General features: G+C 42.6%; 1 protein-coding gene across 3 annotated transcripts in view; it reads left to right on the forward strand.

Moving 5' to 3' along the window:
• Positions 1-11,635: 11,635 nt before the first annotated feature.
• The window catches only part of zdhhc23b (zinc finger DHHC-type palmitoyltransferase 23b), a 45,173-nt gene continuing 36,135 nt past the window's right edge, over positions 11,636-20,673 (forward strand). For 2 of the 3 annotated variants that reach the window (XM_060832973.1, XM_060832974.1), the window contains exon 1: positions 11,717-11,788. The gene's annotated coding sequence lies outside the window, so the exon portion shown is untranslated. Of the gene's footprint in view, positions 11,789-20,673 lie in introns of all 3 variants that reach the window. The other variant, XM_060832975.1, reaches the window with a different exon arrangement.

Here is a 20,673-nt window from a genome sequence, read left to right on the forward strand (position 1 = left end):
CTACAACACTATCACATTACACATCAAATTTCTACGACAGCTGTTGATTTGATTTTACATTATAGCAGCAATTGCTGAAACTCAACTGGGACTGTGTAAGTATGTAAAACATCCCGAGGCAACTATTCTGCAGAGTGAAGAAGACCTCATCCCCAAAGCTTTGCTGCACAAAATGGCGAGATAGCTTGCTCATACCTGACCACTACAACATTAACTGGAAAGTATTTAGATTTGAGCTATGTGGTCATGTCAGAGGTTTGTAGCATGACTGAAGTTGCAAGTAATAGCCAGCTATCTCACAGTGTACTCTGGGACAGGGTTACTCATTTCAATGTAAATGGTTACTTGCACAGTCTTAAACCAACTTAATTTCCTTTGGAATTATACAATGATTGTGACCTCAAAGATGATATCATCCTTCTAGCATTAGCCAGAATCTTCCAGGGTTATTTCTCCTTTCACATTTCTTTCCATCTAAATCCAAATTCAAATCATTTGAACCCATCGGCTGAAACGAATAAGTGAGTGACTCTGCAATGTTCATACCACATTTTCATTTAAAAAACCCTCAAAATTCTTCAGGAGAAAACAGAAGATAAAAAAGCTGAGGATATTGAAAATGTGATAAAAAGACAAAAGTAAACGGTGGATGCTTTCAGCAGGTCAGGCAGCATTTGTGAAGAAAGCGAAATGAGAGTTAATGTTTCATGTTGAAGACCTTTCATCAAAGCTGGGAAATATTAGAGATTTCACAGTTTTTAAGTGAGTGCAACAAGGTTTGGGGATATCGGCAATTCTGGGGCATCTGGATGAAATATCATTTTGAATTGTGAAACCAGCACATTACGGGTACAACAGATAACTCTGAGGTTATCACAAGATGATGCTCTATCACTGAGAAATTTGAATGTACAAAGCACATATTCTACAAATACCATATAAATGTAAATACCATCATGAATGAAGAACATTATAAATGTAAAGCCTAATCGCAGGTCTCAAAGCTGTAACTTTTTAATTATGAAAAAGTACTTGAAACATTTAAGTAAAATAAAGTATGACATATTAAAACCTGACAAATATAAGCACTGCAGATGCTGGAAACCTGAGTTTAGATCAGAGTGGTGCTGGAAAAGCACAGCAGGTCAGGCAGCATCTGAGGAGCAGGAAAATCGATATTTCAGGCAAAAGCCTTTCATCAAAATAGAGGCAGGAAGCCTCCAGGGTGGAGAGATAAAGCTTGGCTTCATCGTATTACATTGATAGTGATTGTTGCTGTCTAACCCTACCCTAGTACTGCTTACTCTGCCACTGAAGTAGGTATTGTGATAATTTAGTATCTCTGAGAATCTTATTATTTATTCTCAGTGCTTTGTTAGTTTATCTCTCACTAGTTTTGTTTTTAACTCATTGGCTGTTCGCTAAGAAATTTAGGCAATTAGGAAGTGATTTTAGAAATATTTGCTTTTTAAAAGCTGATTCTACACAAAGGAACTTTTATGACTTTTCACTTAATGTATACATTTACATAGTGAACCAAAATATTGTTTGATCTCATGAAACTTCGGCCCAACTTGTCCACGTTGCCCAGTTTTCGCAATTGAACAAGTGAAATGATATTGAGAGGAATGTCATTGACATCTGTGCCGGACCTTAGACCATGTAAGGAGGTTTTTACAGAGCATGGTTCGGTATGAAGTTCACAGAAGTTTCACTCAACAGATTCCTAGTCTAGTTATCAGGAAAGGGTGGACAGTTTGCGTATGTATTCACTGGAGTTTGGAAGATTGAGAAATGGTGTTATTGAAACATATAAGATCCTGAGGGAATTTTTCAGCATATGTACTGAAAGGATATTCCTTTTAGTTAGGAGAAACTAGAGCATGGGGACAGGATTTAAAAATTATGAGTCTCCCATTTAGGATGGAGATGAGGTGAAAGACCTCCTTTCAATATGACTGGGTATCTCCAAGATGCTTTTCCTCAGATATTGGTGGAAGTTGGGTCATTTATTATTTTTAAAGTGGAGTCAAATCCCTGCTTGAGAAGGGAGTCAAAGTGTATCGGGGTCGGTCCAAAGATAGACCTGAGGTCACAATCAGATCAGCCATGATCTTATCAAGAACAGAGCAGACCTGAGGATCTGAATGACCCACTCTTGCTGGAATAATAGTCAGAGGCTTCCTCTTCCTTCACTAATTAAAATAAAACCACACCACACAAATTTGAAATTTGTGGTCTGGAAAAATGGTAAAAGATTGCATGAGCACACAGGACATTCACTTTTCAGGGACTGGTTTGTGTCCAGGTCTTTTTTCAAACAAATGTTTTCTCTCTGTTGTTAAGAACTTGGATGGAATCTGTTTTCAACACAGTCTCAAAGCAGAATCTACCTTAGATGGATCAATTGTGTAAAACCCTAACATGACAATAAATGGCATTTTAATTTGCAGAACCTACATAGTTGGCTTTAGTGGGAAGTGCAATTATCAAATTGTTACAGTTGGGATGATCTTCTGATGTGGATACTGCTACGATCCCAAATCACCTACTTTATATTATGATCCGTTTAGGGACCAGCAACTTTTTGTTTTTAAAATAGATATAAAATGAGATCCAGATGACTTACGAAGTAAATAAAGCTACAAGATTCCATAGTTTTGAACAACAACTTTACTATAAAAGTTAGAGTAATAATACAACCTCCAATACACATACAAATTTAACACCCAAAATGAACATGCAGTAAATACAGGGAATATACTATTATCATACATCTCATAGCTCATAGCAAAAGCAATCAGGACACACCCATGGATTTCTCAGTCACTCCCCCCAGTTGTTAATGACTGTGTAGTTCATCAATGATCATTACATTTTACCAAGAATTATAATCCTGTTTGATCTTGACTTCTTACTGGGCCCCTAATTCATAGACTCAATGCCGTTCTGTTTTCTGATCAGCATTACAGCATAACAGCTCACTTCTGCCTGGAGATTAGTTATTTTTCCCATCTTATAGTTTTGCCTGAGCCCCAACTGCAGTCTGAACTATTCAACTGCTCTTGGCTGAACGCTCTACCTACACAGAACTTGCGTCATTCAACTGCTTTTAACAGTACAGTTAATAATAACTATCTAATTGGAAGCTCTGTCTCTTTCTCTCTCCCACATTCACTGATTTCAGTCACTGATTTTCACTTTTGAATTTCTGCATTGTAACCTTTGAAAGGTCCTGAATGACCCACTGAACAATCAGCCCCTCCTTTAGTTCTTGGGAAATTGAACGCCAGCAATTAGCAATTCTGGAACAGAGTGTACTCTGAATGTTACATTTTGTAGGGAATGCTACCTTGCTCAATACAATTAAAGAATTTAACCAGAGGATTTTGTCATAATACCAAGACACTTCTATAAGGACAGATTTGTAGAACTTCAATAAATTATCAACAGGATGCTGGAGAAACTCAACAGGTTGAGCAACATCCACATTGAGATAAACAGAGTTAACATTTCGAGTTGAATATGACTTCTTCAGAAGGTTTGCTGATTGTTCCAAACACGAACTAGAAGCACATGATGTTGAAAGTGGGCATATGAAATGTTCCACTATTTATATTCTTTAATTATTTGAGAAAGTACAAATTCATTATCACTTTATTTTCTTTATTTTCATCTATCATTTCTAAAATGTGGGAATTAAAAGGTACAAAATGCAATTTAACAAAACTTCAATGGAAAATACTGCAATATTGCCACTGATAGCCTTATCTACATTCCATTGCCATCAAACATCTCTCCACTAATGCTGCACAAGCTATATAAACTCCATCTCATCTAAAATTCTCACCACCCACATCTTACTTGCATTTGACCTGTTCACACATAACAATTTGCTGCTGACTCCACAAGCTCTTTCTCCACTTAATCACTACACAGAGTTGGCTCCTACACTGATATTGGTATGTGTATATTGCTTGATGTGATGGAGAGAAGAAACAATAATGGCGATAGAATGCAGAGTGCTCTGAATACTTTATTGTAGAAAACACTTGTTTCAGATGAATCACAACAGGATAAAAGCTGTCTCTTGGTATTTGTCCCTGTTTCTCATTCAAATTTTAAAAATAATGATTCACAGAGATTTCCCATAGACTGAAATCTCTGAACTCACTACACTATTCAGAATGTAGCAGAAAAACACAATGAGCCAATTATAAATGTAAATTACATTGCCACATCGGATGCAGTTACATTTACTTGAGAACGACATTCACTCTTCTCTGAGCAAGTTCTGCAACTGTTAACCATTGTCCTTTTTTGGTACTACTTCCTGTTCCTCATGTCATAGGGACGCCGACCAGATAACCCAGCCCAATCTAGTTCCACCTACCAGCACCTGACCCATATCCTTCCAAACCCTTCCTATTCATATACCCATCCAAATGCCTCTTAAATGTGCAATTGTACCAACCTCCACGACTTCATCTGGCAGCTCAGTCCATACTTGTACCACCTCTGTGAGAAAAAGTTGCCCCATAGCTCTCTTTCATACCTTTCCCCTCTCACCCTAAACCTATGCCCTCTAGTTCTGAACTCCCTGACCCCAGGGAAAAGACTTTGTCTATTTACCCTATCCATGCCCCTCATTACTTTGTAAATGTCTATAAGGTTACCCCTCAGCCTCCGACACTCCAGGGAAAACAGCCCGAACCTATTCAGCCTCTCCCTATAGCTCAAATCCTCCAACTCTGGCAACATGTCTTCCTTCTTTTTTTTTGCTTTGATGATACTTTATAATTTACAATCTGTTTGGATGTGCATTCTTTAAGCCCTTCATGAATCTCATACCTTTTGAGTGAGCATCCAAATAGCTAGTATTCTTACTTGTTCAAAACTTGACAAAACAAAATGAGCTCCTTTTACCCAGAATAGAACTATAGAAGGCTTTCTATTGCATTACTTTAATGCCATAATTTTCTCTTTGTTTTCACCTGACATTTCTCCTTTTCTTGCATTCAATGAACTTATGCAGGATACATAGTTAGTACTTTAACCAGGATTGGTAGCAATCTGCTGTGTCTCTCCACTCTTTGTGAGGAAGGGTTGGACTCTGACCATTTATTGTGTAGAATCATAGTGTGTTTTGGTGTTTTCTAAATATGGTGTACAAACCTGGAGTTTGTGAGATAAAAGGTCCCTTTCAAGGCTACTGCATCAAATTTAAAATGGGTCTGTAGTCCTTATTTATGCTTTTTTGAAGCACTTATCAAAACATATTACTGACATGTCAAACAGGAAGTGAGAGAAAATAGACTGGAGTGTCCTTGATCTTCAGCTTTAGGGAATTCCTCTCTATTACTTGCCCAATATCACATGGAAGTTAAATTAGTGGTGTTTGACATCATTTGCAGCAAAGAATGGATATTTTTTTCTCCCTTTATGGGTTTGATTCCACCTTTGGGCGACTGTCCGTGTGGAGTTTGCACATTCTCCCCGTGTCTGCAGGGATTCCCTCTGGGTGCTCTGATTTCCTCCCACCATTCGAAGATGTGCAGGTTTGGGGGATTGGCCTAGTGTTCTAAATTGCCCATAGTGTCGAGGGAAGCGCAGCTGGGTGGATTAGCCATCGGAAATGCAGGATTACAGGGATAGGAATTGGGGGTGTAGGCCTGCATGGATGCTGCTCATAGTGGACTCAATGGACTGCTTCCACACTATAGGGATTTTATGAAAATTTTGTTTGTCATGCGCCATAGACCAAATTGTCGATTTCTCTGGAGCTGTATATAAGATTGTCCTCACATTGTCAATCTTGCACCAATCCCCAGGTTTGAATAAAAACCCTCTTACTATAATAGCTTAGTGGATCAACAAATCATTTCAACTTCTTCTCGTTTCAAGAGAACAAAGACTAATTGAACTGTCAGCCCTCAAACATAACTTACAAATCGCATTTTGGAAAAGTATTTATGTGGCATCTATAATGTCATAACCATCCCGTTGTTACAAATAAAGTAGCATCATTTTAGTATGACTGCAAGTTATATAATTTCTAAATTATACATATTCTACTTGACAAAAATACAACTTATTACTCACTATCATAATAATACAAACCAAAACCAGTAATGTCAAAGCCAAAGATGAAACTTATACAATGGGATTTGGTGGGAGGTGGGTGTTAAACCACTGTAAAAGCCCACAAGCAGAATGAAAATGCTGATATTAAGGAGTTCATACCAAGATGTGTTTTAGGTAATATCAACACGGATGTCTTTGGTTGGCAAATAAGCATTCTATGGTGTCATGTCATTTGGAAAACTGACTTTTGTCACATTGCATTTGAGTTAGACCAACTGAATGTGGAGTCATAAGTGTAGCAGTCATATCTCAAAGCAGGTGTGAGAAATATCTGAAGTTTAATGAACTCAAGTCCAAATAAGTATAAATACAATTTTAACATAATCCCCAAGCATTTCAATTATTCCCCTCCAGAAAATAATGGCTCCTGCTTTATGTAGTGTGATCAATACCTATTCATCCTAAAATGAAAGCCATTTGCAACTGAGGTCAAAAGACTACGACAAGTCAAAAGTACAGTATCTTTACAAATGCATTTCTCCAAACATGCCCCCTTTATAAATAGGCAGACACTTCTGCAAACATTTCTTCTTTTTCTTTTGAAGCTTCTTCCCATGTTAATAGTTCTGATAAGAATAAGTTTGTCCTCTTTCAAAAGATATGCTCAGAGCACGATCTCTTATGCCTGAGATAATCCAATCTTAATGAAATCATATTTCAGTTAACCAAACTCTCAGGATTCAGGTGGATGTGTCAGTGATGTCATATACTGGTCAATATTTCCATTAACTTCTGATATTCAACAAACACAGTTCATAAATAACATTAGTAACAATCCATATCTTGTGTCTTCAAGGCCATCAAACTTTCTCCAGTCTTTATCACCCCTCAGTGACATCTATGGTGGAATACAGCTTATAAAACTCTTTCCCAGCACTGATAATGAAGTTGTTACTCTTAGTTGTTCAGGTTTCTTGTTTAGGTTTGTAGCTATTTCATAGTTCTGCCATATAAATTGAAATAACTTCCAATTGTTTCATGCTGCCTTCCATTTCCACAAGACTGGAAAATTCACAGCCAATTTTATTCAACCGGAGTGAGTCAAAATTGTAGACTACAGTTCTAATCTTTTTAATTGCAAAAATGTACTTTTTTCGAACAAATCTTTATACGCATTCAGTTACTGAAACAGTTCAGTATAGTCTTTGCACATGAATAACAACCATTTGGCAATCTCTGCGATTCCAACAAAATTCAAGTCATTTCTTACTCGTACAGCACTATATTTACATACATTGAGACACTGAGCGGGTATAATAACTGAATGGAACCCCATTGTACTTATGCAGAAAGACTTTAGATGGTGGTCTTTCCCCACTGCATTTTGGCGTCAGCTGCCCCAAGCTTTGGTGTATCCCTCAGCATGTAGCCCTGGACCTTGGAATGTGTCAGTCTGCAACACTCAGTCAAGGTCAATTCTTTACACTGCAAGAACATCTTTCACCAGGTTCCAGGAGCAGTCGATGTTTGTCTCTGTGTCCCCCCGATGGGACAGTACATAGAACAGAGTTCTGCAACACAGAGCTGCTCCGGACAAACATTGACAAAAATCACTGCATCTCCCTCCAGAATTTCTTTCCAAAAGAAGATGTTTGACCATCTCTTCCCCCTTCCACAGCAACTTCAAGGACAGTGTGTGGTGGTGCACAGAGACCAGGCATGCATAAATGATCTGATGGGCAGTGCCTTTCTCTACCACCAGCCAAGCAGGTTCGTAGCTCCTTGAAAGTGGAGTTCCAAGTAGATAGGATACTGAAGAAGGTGTTTGGTATGCTTTCCGTGATTGGTCAATGTATTGAGTACAGGAGTTGGGAGGTCTGTTGTAATTATACAGGATGTTGGTTAGGCTACTTTTGGAACACTGCATTCAACTCTGGTCTCCTGCTATAGGAAGAATGGTGTGAAACTTGAAAGGGTTCAGAAAAGATTTACAAAGATGTTACCAGGTTTGGAGGGTTTCAGCTATAGGGAGAGGCTGACTGGGGCTATTTTCCCTGGAGTGTTGGAGGCTGAGGGATGACCTTATAGAGGTTTATAAAACTATGAGGGGCATGGATAGGGTAAACCGACAAGGTCTTTCCCCCGGGTTGGGTGAGTCCATAGGTTTAGGGTGAGAGGGGAAAGATATAAAATGGACCTAAGGGGTAACGTTTTCATGCAGAGGGTGGTGCGTGTATGGAATGAGCTGCTAGAGGAACTGATGGAGGCTGGTAAGATTACAATGTTTAAAAGGCATCTGGATAGGGACATGAATAAGAAGGATTTAGAGGGGCATTGGCCAAATGCTGATAAATGGGACTAGATTTATTCAGGATATCTGGTCAGCATGGACGAGTTGGATCGAAGGGACTGTTTCCATGCTGTGTATCACTGTGTGTCTTTGTGCTCGTTGGAAAGCTTTGATGATGAATCGACAGTGTGGTGCTGGAAAAACACAGCAAGTCAGGCAGCATTCGAGGAGCAGGAGAATCGATGTTTCAGGCATTAGCCCTTCATCAGGAATGAGGCTTGTCAGCCAAGGAGGCTGAGAGATAAATGGTGGGGGCGGGGGGGAAGAGTGGGAGGAAATGTAGCTGAGATTGCGATAGGTAGATGAAGTTGGGGGTAATGGTGATAGGTCGGAGAGGAGAGTGGAGCGGATAGATGGGAAGGAAGATGGACAGGGAGGACAGTTCAAGAGGGCGATGCCAAGTTGGAATGTTGGAACTGGGATAAGGTAGGGGGAGGGAAATGAGGAAACTGGTGAAATCCATATTGATGCCATGGGGTTGCAGGGTCCCAAGGCAGAAGATGAGGCATTCTTCCTCCAGGCGTCGGGTGGTAAGGGTTTGTCGATGGAGGAGGCCCAGAACCTGTGTGACCTTGGCAGAGTGGGAGGGGAAGTTAAAGTGTTCGGCCAGTGGGTGGTGGGGTTGCTTCATGTGTGTGTCCCGGAGATGTTCTCTGAAGCATTCTGCAGGCAGACGGACTGTCTCCCCAAAGTACAGAAGACTGCATCAGAAGCAACAGATACAGTAAATGACGTGTGGAAGTACAGGTAAAAACTCTGATGGATGTGGAAGGCTCTTTTGGGACTTTGGATGGAGCTGAGGGGTAGGTGTGGGCACAGGTTTTGCAATTCTTGCAGTGGCAGGGGAAGGTGCCAGTAGGGGAGGATGGGTTGGTGGGGGGCATGGAGCTGACAAGAGAGTCGTGGAGGGAATGGTCTTTACGGAAAGTGGATAGGCATGGGGAGGGAAATATATCTCTGGAGGTGGAGTCTGTTTGTAGGTGGCAAAAATGGCAGAGGATAATACAATGAACCCGGAGTTTGGTGGGATGGAAGGTGAGGACCAGGAAGTTCTGTCCCTGTTGCAATTGGAGGGATGGGGTCAAGGGTGGAGGTGTGGAAAGTGGAGGAGATGCGCTGGATGGCATCGTCGACCACATGGGAGTGGAAATTGCGGTCTTTGAAGAAGGAGGGTTCTGGTGTGTTCTATGGTGGAACTAATCTTCCTGGGAGCAAATGCAGCAGAGGTGGAGGAATTGGGAATAAAGGATAGCATTTTTACAGAAGCAGGGTGGGAGCAGTTGTCATCCAAGTAGCTGTGAGAATTGGTGGGTTTATAGAAAATGTCCATGTTGAGTTGGCCACCGTTGATGGAAATGGAGAGGTCCAGGAAGAGGATGGAGGCATCTGAGGTCATCCAGGTGAACGTAAGGGCAGGGTGGTGGGCTTGGAGGCCTTCGTCATGGCAGATAGAAGGCCTCATTTCCCCAATGCCTCATCTTCACCATGGACATCCAGTCCTTATACACCTCTATCCACCATGACAAAGGCCTCCAAGCTGTTTTGTCCTCTCCCTGTGACCCCACCAGAACCCCTCCACTGACACTCTCATTTGTTTGGCTGAACTGGTCCTTATCTTCAATAATTTCTCCTTTGAATCCTCCCACTTCCTCCAGACCAAAGGGGTAGCCATGGGCATCACCACGGGCCACAACTATGTCTCTCTCTCTCTTTGTCAGTTACGTGGAACAGTCCAACGGCACCACTCCCCATTTTTTCCTCCGCTACATTGATGACTGTGTTGGCACCACCTCGTGCTCCCACAAGGAAGTTGAACAGTTCATCAATTTCACCAATACATTCCACCCCAACCTTAAGTTCACCTGGACCATCTGAGACATTCCCCTCCCCTTCCTGGACCTCTCCATCTTCATCAAAGGTGATCGACTCATAATGGGCATCATCTGCAAACCCACTGACTCCCACAGCTACCTGGACTACGCCTCCCCCAGCCTACCTCCTGTAAAAATGGTATCCCTCATTCCCAATTCCTTTACTTCTGCTGCATCTGCTCTCAGAAGGACCAGTTCCACCACAGAACCGACCAGTTGGCCTCCTTCTTCAAAGACCGCAATTTCTCCTCCCATGTGGTTGATGATGTCCTCCAGCACATCTCATCCACTTCCTGCACCTCCGCCCTTGAACCCCACACCTCTGACCGCAACAAGGACAGTAACCTTCTACCCCACCAGTGTTCCCCCTCAGCCTCAACACCCTCCCATTTATCTCTCAGCCTACCCCGGCCCACAAGCCTCATTCCTGATGAAGGGCTAATGCTCGAGACATTGATTCTCCTGCTGCTTGGATGCTACCTGACCTGCCGTGCTTTTCCAGCACCACCCCCGACTCTGATCTCCAGCATTTGCAGTCCTCACTTTGTCCCAGTTCTGATGATGAAGCATTCTGCCAAATGACTTTGACATTCTGCTCAGGGAACGCTGCAACAGGACACATGCTTTTCCCTCTGGGTTTCAAGAACTCTACCTGCTGACGACTTCCTGACAGACCTATGGTCAAAAGCTTTTTATTTTGGCAAATGTTTCCAAAAGGACAGTTGATACTGAATGGTCCAACTACTTGGAGTGTTCAGTTGCATGGAGGCCAGACCCATCCTTTACTCCTGGCTGTCCCCTATAGCAGTCGGCCCTCTCAGAACTCTAGGACAAAGTGAGGACTGCAGATGCCGGAGATCAGAGTCCAGGCTATGGTGCTGGAAAAGCACAGCAGGTCAGGCAAGCATCGGAGGAGCAGGACGTTTCGGACGAGAGTTCTGAAGAGTCAGAGACATTGAGCTGCACACTTCCAAAACCCAGTGTTTAACAGCTACTCAGATCTGAACTGATTTGGAGATGCTGGTGTTGGACTGGGGTGTACAAAGTTAAAAACCATACCACATTATATCTGAAATGGAAGCAACTTCCAGCAGGCGGCACATGAGTGTAGCCCAGCCAGCGCTGTGTTCTTGCACACGCATTCCAGCAGACAGCTCCCCACGCTTTTACACTCTGCCCAGCGATTCTAACAGGAAGGACTCGGAAACTTTTTTTTGGACTGGTCGGAAAATAACGCCAGGGAGGGGACACAGAGCCGGGTGCGCAGGCTGGGATTGAGGAAAAGGCTGGCAAATGTTAAGAGGTTGAGGTGGCGCGCGGAGTGGGGGAACTCGGGGACGCGCACGGGGAGGGAGGAGCCCCGAGTCCCGGCAGTGAAGACATTGTTACTGCGTGCAGCGCTGCTGAAGACGGTAAAGAGAGAGAGAGAGAGAGAGAGACGCGGAAGTGAGTGGGACCTGTTGACTGATGCTGCCAAGCTTGGGTGAGTGAAGTGTTCAGGGGAGAGCCACTTTGACACAGGTAGATTATAGAGGTTGGGGTGGTATCCACTGGAAAGGATGTCCTGTGATTCAATGTAACCTTTTAACTGTGTTGCAACTGTTGGATTCAGAGAGAGAGAGAAAGACACACGCGTCGCGAATCTGAAGTTCGCCTAGCCCTAGCCAGCCCGCAATTTTACTGCGAGCTTTACCGTTTACCTTCCCAGGGTAGTTTGTGATAGCCAGGGCACACAGCGGTGTGGCGACCGTGCAGGCTTGGGGATTGTTACCTGGTTCATGCACCCGAATGTGAACATCCCTGAGACGGTGATTCTGAGCAACTGCAACTCGTGTCTTGTGGGACATGTTAATTACAGGGGACATTGAAGTCGTTCACACACCCGCTGCACAATTTGCTTCAAAGGTATTTCTGGCTGCAAGATGGATTTCTTCCCCGCCTCTCCCCCAATTTCGAGTAACGCTTGAGCAACGCCCTAATAGTTTTCGTTCTAGCATTTGTAAAATAATAAACGGGATACTGGCAATAAGGAAACAACATTTTAAAACATATCTGTTACAAGTGAGTGTGTTAAATGGACCAGAATATTTCCTTATAACAAATGATTGACAATTGTTTCTAAACTTGGGAGTATTTAGTTTTTTATTGTAGTTGGCAGTTATATTGGAAGTAATTCAACATCTATAAATTTATAGAAGTGGCAGCTAATGTTACAATATCAACAACACAAAAGAGTGCAAAACAACCTAATGGGTGGGCAATATTGTAAAAACAAAACTTAAGTTGAATGTGGACTTATGGTGCCTCAGCAGAATAGCATCCTCCCCAGCTTTTTACACATGCTTACTGGTGTGACATCACTGAGTTGGCATTGAACTTGCCAGCTTGTGCTCCAAATGGTTTCTGTGATATCGAAAATGTTTCTGATCCAGCAGACATATGGAACTGTATTTTGTCAGCAATTTGCAACAGTAGTCAAAACATTTTTCAATTTAAAGAGTATGAAATTGGCTTTAATATTGGTATATGAAGCGAACGGGCTGAGGGACATGCGTAATGTGTAAAAGAGAAGAAAAAGTTTTGCATTTATACAGCATTTTTATGACCAATGAAAATTTAGAGCTTTTTACATCCAGTGTTTTGTTTTGCTGTGTGTACTGCAGGAAATGCTAGTTTGTGCTAAATGAACTTTCCTAAAAGAAAATGTGGGAATAGCCAGGATTTTCATTGTGATATTGATTAGTGGAGAAATACTGGCTGGAAATAACATGCATGCTTCTCAAAGTCGTGTCCTGACATGGAAAGACTGATAGAATGAATGTAGAGGTAATGTTCCCATTTTTGGGTGAGTCAGGCGAGTCATAAATGGAAGATTGGTCATTAATAAATTCAACAAAAAATCAGCAGAAATGTATTTATTCATGCTCTGAGTGTGGAACTCAGTACAACGTGGAATAGTTAGGTAAATAGTATTGCATTGAAGGTTAAATGAGGTTAGCACTTGAGATAGGAAAAGGAGGTTTTGCTGAGAGAGTTAAATGAAAAGGAGTGTGAGGAGCAAAATAAACTGCATGAATTTGTTAGATCAGGTTGCATTTCTTGATCTTGATAAATAACGTGGGTTTAGGTAATTTGCAAATCTCAAAGAACAAAGAAAATTTACAGCCCAGGAACAGGCCCTTTGGCCCTCCAAGCCTGAGCCGATCCAAACGTACTGTCTAAACCTGTCGGTCAGTTCCTAAGCATTTGTATCCCTCTGCTCCCCACCTACTCATGCATCTGTCCAGATGCATCTTAAATGAATCTACTATGCCTACCTCTACCACCTCTGCTGGCAATGCGTTCCAGCCGCCCACCACCCTCTGTGTGAAGTACTTGCCGTGTATCCCCCTTAAACTTTCCAACTCTCACCTTGAAAGCGTGACCTCTCGTTATGGAATCCCTCACGCTGGGGAAAGGCTTGTCTCTATCCACCCTGTCTATACCCTTCATGATTTTGTAAACCTCAATCAGGTCCCCCCCTCAATCTCCTTTTTTCTAATGAAAATATACCTAACCAACACAACCTCTCTTCGTAGCTAGTATCTTCCATACCCGGCAACATCCTCGTTAAACCTTCTCTGCACCCTCTCCAAAGCGTCCACATCCTTTTGGTAATGTGGCGACCACAACTGTGCACAGTATTCCAAATGTGGCTGAACCAATGTCCTGTACAATTTTAACGACTTGCCAGCTCTTATACTCATTACCCCGCCCAATGAAGGCAAGCATACTATATGCCTTCTTGACCACTCTATCCACCTGTGCAGCAACCTTCAGGGTACAATGGACCTGCACTCCCAGATCTCTCTGCCCATCAACTTTTCCCAAGGCACTTCCGTTCAGTGCATAATTTGTCTTGCCTAATGCATCACCTCACATTTGTCTGGATTAAAATCCATCTGCCATTTTTTGACCCAACTCTCTAGTCTATCTATATCCTCCTGTATTCTTTTGAGAGTCCCTTATGCTTTCTGCTACTCCACCAATCTTCGTGCCATCTGAAACCACCAATCTTCGTGTCATCTCATACAGGTTTATTTAACACCTTAGGAGAAAGTGAGGACTGCAGATGCTGGAGATCAGAGCTAAAAATGTGTTGCTGGAAAGGTGCAGCAGGTCAGGCAGCATCAAAGGAGAAGGAGAATCGACGTTTCTTTAGGAAAGAAGGGCTTATGCCCGAAACGTCGATTCTCCTTCTCCTTGGATATTGCCTGACCTGCTGCGCCTTTCCAGCAACACATTTTCAGCTATTTAACACCTTCGTCAACAGCTTGCAATTACAGGTAAGTATGCATGCATCAAAGCACTGTCCTGCTTCCGTTGGACTGCACGGTTAGTAGAAGAGACGAGGACCCAAGGGCACAGTTTTAGGGAAAAGGGATGACCCTTTAGAACTGAGATGAGGAGAAATTTCTTCAGCCAGAGGGCAGTGAATCTGTAGAATTCATGTAGAGGTCAAGTAATTGAGTGTATTTAAGACAGATTGATTCCCTTAATAATCAAGAACCTATGATTATGGGGAAAAGACAGAATGGTTGAAAATGTGTTGCTGGTTAAAGCACAGCAGGTTAGGCAGCATCTCAGGAATAGGGAATTTGACGTTTCGAGCATAAGCCCTTCATCAGGAATGAGAGAGAGTAGCCAAGCAGGCTAAGATAAAAGGTAGGGAGGAGGGACTTGGGGGAGGGGCGATGGAGGTGGGATAGGTGGAAGGAGGTCAAGGTGAGGGTGATAGGCCGGAGTGGGGTGGGGGCGGAGAGGTCAGTAAGGAGATTGCAGGTTAGGAGGGCGGTGCTGAGTTGAGGGAACCGACTGAGACAAGGTGGGGGGAGGGAAAATGAGGAAACTGGAGAAATCTGAATTCATACCTTGTGGTTGGAGGGTTCCCAGGCGGAAGATGAGGCGCTCCTCCTCCAGCCGTCGTGTTATGTTCTGCCGGTGGAGGAGTCCAAGGACCTGCATGTCCTCGGTGGAGTGGGAGGGAGAGTTAAAGTGTTGAGCCACGGGGTGGTTGGGTTGGTTGGTCCGGGCGGCCCAGAGGTGTTCTCTGAAGCGTTCCGCAAGTAAGCGGCCTGTCTCCCCAATATAGAGGAGGCCACATCGGGTGCAGCGGATGCAATAGATGATGTGTGTGGAGGTACAGGTGAACTTGTGGCGGATATGGAAGGATCCCTTGGGGCCTTGGAGGGAAGTGAGTGTGGAGGTGTGGACGCAAGTTTTACATTTCCTGCGGTTGCAGGGGAAGGTGCCGGGGGTGGAGGTTGGGTTGGTGGGGGGTGTGGATCTGACGAGGGAGTCACGAAGGGAGTGGTCCTTGCGGAACGCTGATAGGGAGGGGAGGGAAATATATAGAAACAGACTCCAACTCACCAGTTTTTGATTTAACTGTCTATAGGGTGGCATGGTGGCTCAGTGGTTAGCACTGCTGCCTCAGCTCCAGGGAGCCAGGTTCAATTCCAGCCTTGGGTGATTATCTGTGTGGGGAGTTTGCACGTTCTCCCCGTGTCTTTGTGAGTTTCCTCCCGCAATCCAAAGACATGCAGGTTAGGTGAATTGGCCATGCTAGATTGCCTATAGTGACAGGGGTGTGAAGGTTAGGTACATTAGGCAGGGGTAATTGTAGAGTAGTAGGGGAATGGGTCTGGGTCTGGGTGGGTTACTCTTAGGAAGGTCAGTGTGGACTTGTTGCGCCTAATGGCCTGTTTCCACACAATAGGGATTTTATGTTTCTATAGGTGGTTTGACAATTCTGTGATGGTTTAACCTTCCAAAGGTTTAGACTTCACATTTTGGTGCCCTGAATTTGTAAGTGTTATTAGATTTAACTTTATTGTGACTTGTACTCAAATGAGTACAATGAAAAGTGTACAAGCTGCTGCTTATGGCACCATTTTATGTACCAAGGTCCCCAGGTACAGCTTTTTTAGTTACAGTTTATGGGAAAATAGAAATGTAAAAAAATTCCAGCATTGCAGAATTTAGGAATAAATGATAAAATGGTGAAAAAATAGTTCAGCACATCAGTCTTCTGACCCAGTCCACGCTGGGCTTGACTTCAGATTGTGCCGGGCTTCACCTCCGCATCCACAAAGCTGGGAGACCACTCCAGAATCATCTCAAGGCCAGATGTCCACGCCGAGGCCATACCAGGCTGAGAGACCACCCAAAGATGCTGGGCTGCTGGTAGATCGCCATGCCAGGCCAAGAGGACTCCACGCTGGTTCAGCAATCTGCCACCTCAGGCCAAGAGATTTTTGGAGTCTTGTGTTGATAGTTGTTCTGATGAGTTTTCACACCTTCATTACCCACACTAGAATTTGTGTGTGTCTTGTACAGGAATGGCCTATTGCACAGTTTCCTGAATTAGCTTCTGTTTCTTCTGTGTTGCTGCATTAGGTTTTGTGACTTCAAAGGTTTGTACTCATGGCACACTTGGATCCCCCGATGGGTAATTACGCTCCTTAAGCTGAATGTATGTCTCTGACCTTTCGTTGTAAGGGTGGATTAGGCATTGTTTCCACACTTTTGTTAGTCATGCACCATCTTCATTCTCTGTTGTTTATTTTAAATAAATTTGTCCTGTATCTCTCAGGATGTGTTGGCAGGGTTGTCCTTCCTTGCCTTCCAAAGATAATCTCTGCTGGTGATGGTGTGCCCAGGTCCAGAGTGTAGCCATTTTGGTGTCAGGTTCTTAGCAGGTAATGAAGTCCTAACCCTGTACTTTTGCTGAAATGTGTATACTCTAGATGCTGTGCTTCTCATTGGTTTACACCAAGTCGTTTCCCAATAGCTTGCGATCAGTTTCCTTACTTATTGAGCAGATATGTATGAAATCCTGTGATACTGAATATTACAGCAAGTGTTTTACACGTTTTTTTTGGAAATAGCGGTTTGTGCAGTGATAACCTTTTGGATTTATATCCAGTTGTTTTGACATCTGGCATGTTCCATTGTCTCTGCGATGCATCCAATTGCAGGATTGTCATCTTCTTTGAGTCATGCTATTACTGTAGGATGTGAGTCTCTGACTGCTTCCTGAGTGATTCAGACATAATATGATGGTCTTCCTGCCATGCACTTATAAATTAAGAATATACATGGCTGAGATGGATTTTTTTTATCAGTAAGGGAGTTGAGGGTTATAGGGGAAAATGTAGGAAAATGGATGGAAGATGATCACATCAGCCATGATTTCATGGAATGGTGGACTTCATGGACTGAATAGCCTATTTGTTTTTCTTGTCATATGGTCTTATATGGATAGGTTTTCTCCTGAAGAGTTATGTTGATGATATTGTGTTGTTTGATAAGTTTGGTGTGTATTGTGTTAGGAAGCTAGAAAAACTCTGAGTCATCTCTGTGGGTCATCTTTCTCTTGAGGAGCAAACGTGCACTATATGTTCAACTTTGCCTCGGTCAGGAAGGATTCCACAAGCTGAATAGATAGAACCAAACACATTACTCTGACCTTCCTGACACTTCTTGCTTTTGGAAGTATAGATTTTAATTTTGTTCTTCTTTGGTTTTGCCCGTTACCACAATATTGCCAGCAATACAGACACATCCAGAAATATTTTCTGTAATTCTGTCAGTATGTTGCTGATTCAGATCCTGACTAAAATGCTGAAAGGCAGTCTCTGGAAGCCATTGCTTTCAAATGGTGTTCTGAAAGTAATGATTTCCTGAGATTTCTCTGGCAAGTGTACTGACAAAGAAATCTGTTGTTTGGCTTAGAAAATAATTTAGCTCCTGAAAATTTGGATTTTAGGACCTGTAATTTTGGCATTTTGTGTGCATATTCCTTGAGAGAAAGTTTTAGGTGTCTTGAGTTTGAACATACCCAGACCAATCCAATTTTCTTCAGCAATCATCTTATAGGACTGCATCAGTCTGAATGCAGGTGCACACACTGGATAATGCCATTACATTTCATAACCAACTTACTCTTCAGCTCCTGTTGTAAGTGAGCAGGAAGGAGTAGGTTGATGGAACACTTCTTCATTTAAGGTTCAATATAGCATTGCCTATGAAGCTTCCTATGCTATCAAATCTGACTGGGCACAACTGTTGATTGTCTCCTTGTCAATGTTCTTGGTCTTGGTAATTGATATCTTGGCAATCTGTTCAATGGTCACAGTATTGTGATGTGTACGTGCCAGTAATCCTACTATTGCTAGCCTGCTCATGTCCACTAAGAGAAATGCTTGAGGTTTCCAAGAAGAAATTCTATAGTTTTATTTCAACATCTGTGTACTAATATAAGGGATGGCTGAGCCAGAATGTAGTTAATTTTGTTGTAAATTTTGTCATTGGCTTCTAATAGTCTAGGTACACATTTGACAAGATTATGACTGGTAAGGTGTTTGCACTAGCACACAAGCCAGTGTTGATCTTGAGCGTGTGTTAGCTAACTTCCTTCGGGGATATGATGTTAAAGATGAAAGCTTCTAACTGTGGGGGTGAAGTCAACCAAGGTGCAATGTTAACAAAGTATTGATAATCATTGAATGAATATCCACTTCCATTATCTGCTCAGATAGCTTGGCACGGTAGCCGTAATTACCCTTGTTGAAACACCTATAGATAAATTGATTCAAATAGCTGTTATCTGGACAGTGTCGTATTGTCATTTGTCATATTCATGTGGCATGCCAAGGATCATGTGTCTTGTCATCTGGCATGTCATGTGCCATTTGTGTCATTTACATATTGGGTGTCATATCATGGGTCATATGTTGCATATCACATCTTGTGTTGTCATATGGGCCATTATCATGTATCACATGGCATTTCAGGTGTTGCTTTATTATGCAGCATTGTCATGTCATGATGTGACACTATCATGTCATATGTCACATGTATGATATGTCATGACACGTGCCATGTGTCAGAGTAACCCTATATTAACATGACACATGACATGATGTGATGTTTTCTGGGTTACCCTGTGCATGCATTCTGTCCCCTGTACTGTGTTCATCTTCAGAAAGTATTGATTGTTATGTAATTATGTTTCTGGGGTCTTGTTGCAACTGTCATTTCAGTAATGCTTCATGCTTTGTCTGATGAATTCTGTGGTCTTGAAATTTGCACCACTCCCTTGTTTATTTGAGAAAAATCACCATGTCACATTTCTTGAATAATATTGCTTCAGCTTTCTAATGCTCATTCATTTTTATTTAACAGTTCAGACCACAACTTGTAGTTACAGACTGCACATGGAGATTTGAAACGTGGTTTCATCTTGGCCCCTTGACTCATTTACATATATCCTAAAACCAACATCTCTTAAAATAATAATCTCTTATAACATACAATGTTAAAATCTTGCCTGGGAGCACTGTGTTTGAACATGTGCGGTGTCCTGTGAAGTAAGAGAACCAAGATTCTGGGCTGTAATTCCTCCCCTGGTGAGATTTTAATTTCAGCCATGCTGTTGTGAAATGTGTGGGAGCAACAACTAGGAAAGAAGGCGAGTCAGCTGGCTTAACCATATTCCTCTTACCTACTACATAAACATAGTTCAGTGCAGTATAGGTCTTTCGGCCCTCAGTTATGCCGGCCTTTTATCCTCCTTAAAGGTCAGACTAACCTACATACCCTTCATTGTACTATCTTCAATGTGCCTCTCCAAGAGTCGCTTAAATATCCCTAAAGTATCTGACTCTACTACCATCGCTGGCAATGCATTCCATGCACTCACCACACTCTGTAAAGAACCACCTCTGACATCTCCCCTAAACTTCCACTAATCACCTTAAAATTAAGTCTCCTCCATGGGAAAAAGTCTCTGGCTATCCACTCTAGCTATGCCTCTCATCAACTTGTATGCCTCTTAAGTTACCTCTCATCCTTCTTCACTCCAACGAGAAAAACCCTAGCTCCCTCAACCTTTCTTCATAAGACATGCCCTCCAGTCCAGGCAACATCCTGGTAAATCTCCAATGCACCCTCTCTAAAATTTCCATATAGTTCCTATAATGAGGCGACCAGCACTGAACGCAATATTTCAAGTGTGGTCTAACCAGGGCTCTATAGAGTTGCAGCATCACCTCGCAACTCTTAAGCTCAATCCCCTTCCTAATGAAAGCCAACACCCCATACATCATCTTAACAAGTCTATCAACCTGGGTGGCAACTTTGAAGGCTCTATGGGCATGGACCCCAAGATTCCTGTTCCTCCACACTGCCAAGAATCCCGCCTTTACTCTGTATTCAATCTTAATTTCGACCCTCCAAAGTGAATGACTTCACACTTTTCCAGGTTGAACTCCATCTGCCACTTATCAGCCCAGTTCTGCATCCTGTCAATGTCTCATTCCAACC

Source organism: Hemiscyllium ocellatum, chromosome 12, assembly GCF_020745735.1.
Source record: "Hemiscyllium ocellatum isolate sHemOce1 chromosome 12, sHemOce1.pat.X.cur, whole genome shotgun sequence".
Classification (NCBI taxonomy): domain Eukaryota; kingdom Metazoa; phylum Chordata; class Chondrichthyes; order Orectolobiformes; family Hemiscylliidae; genus Hemiscyllium; species Hemiscyllium ocellatum.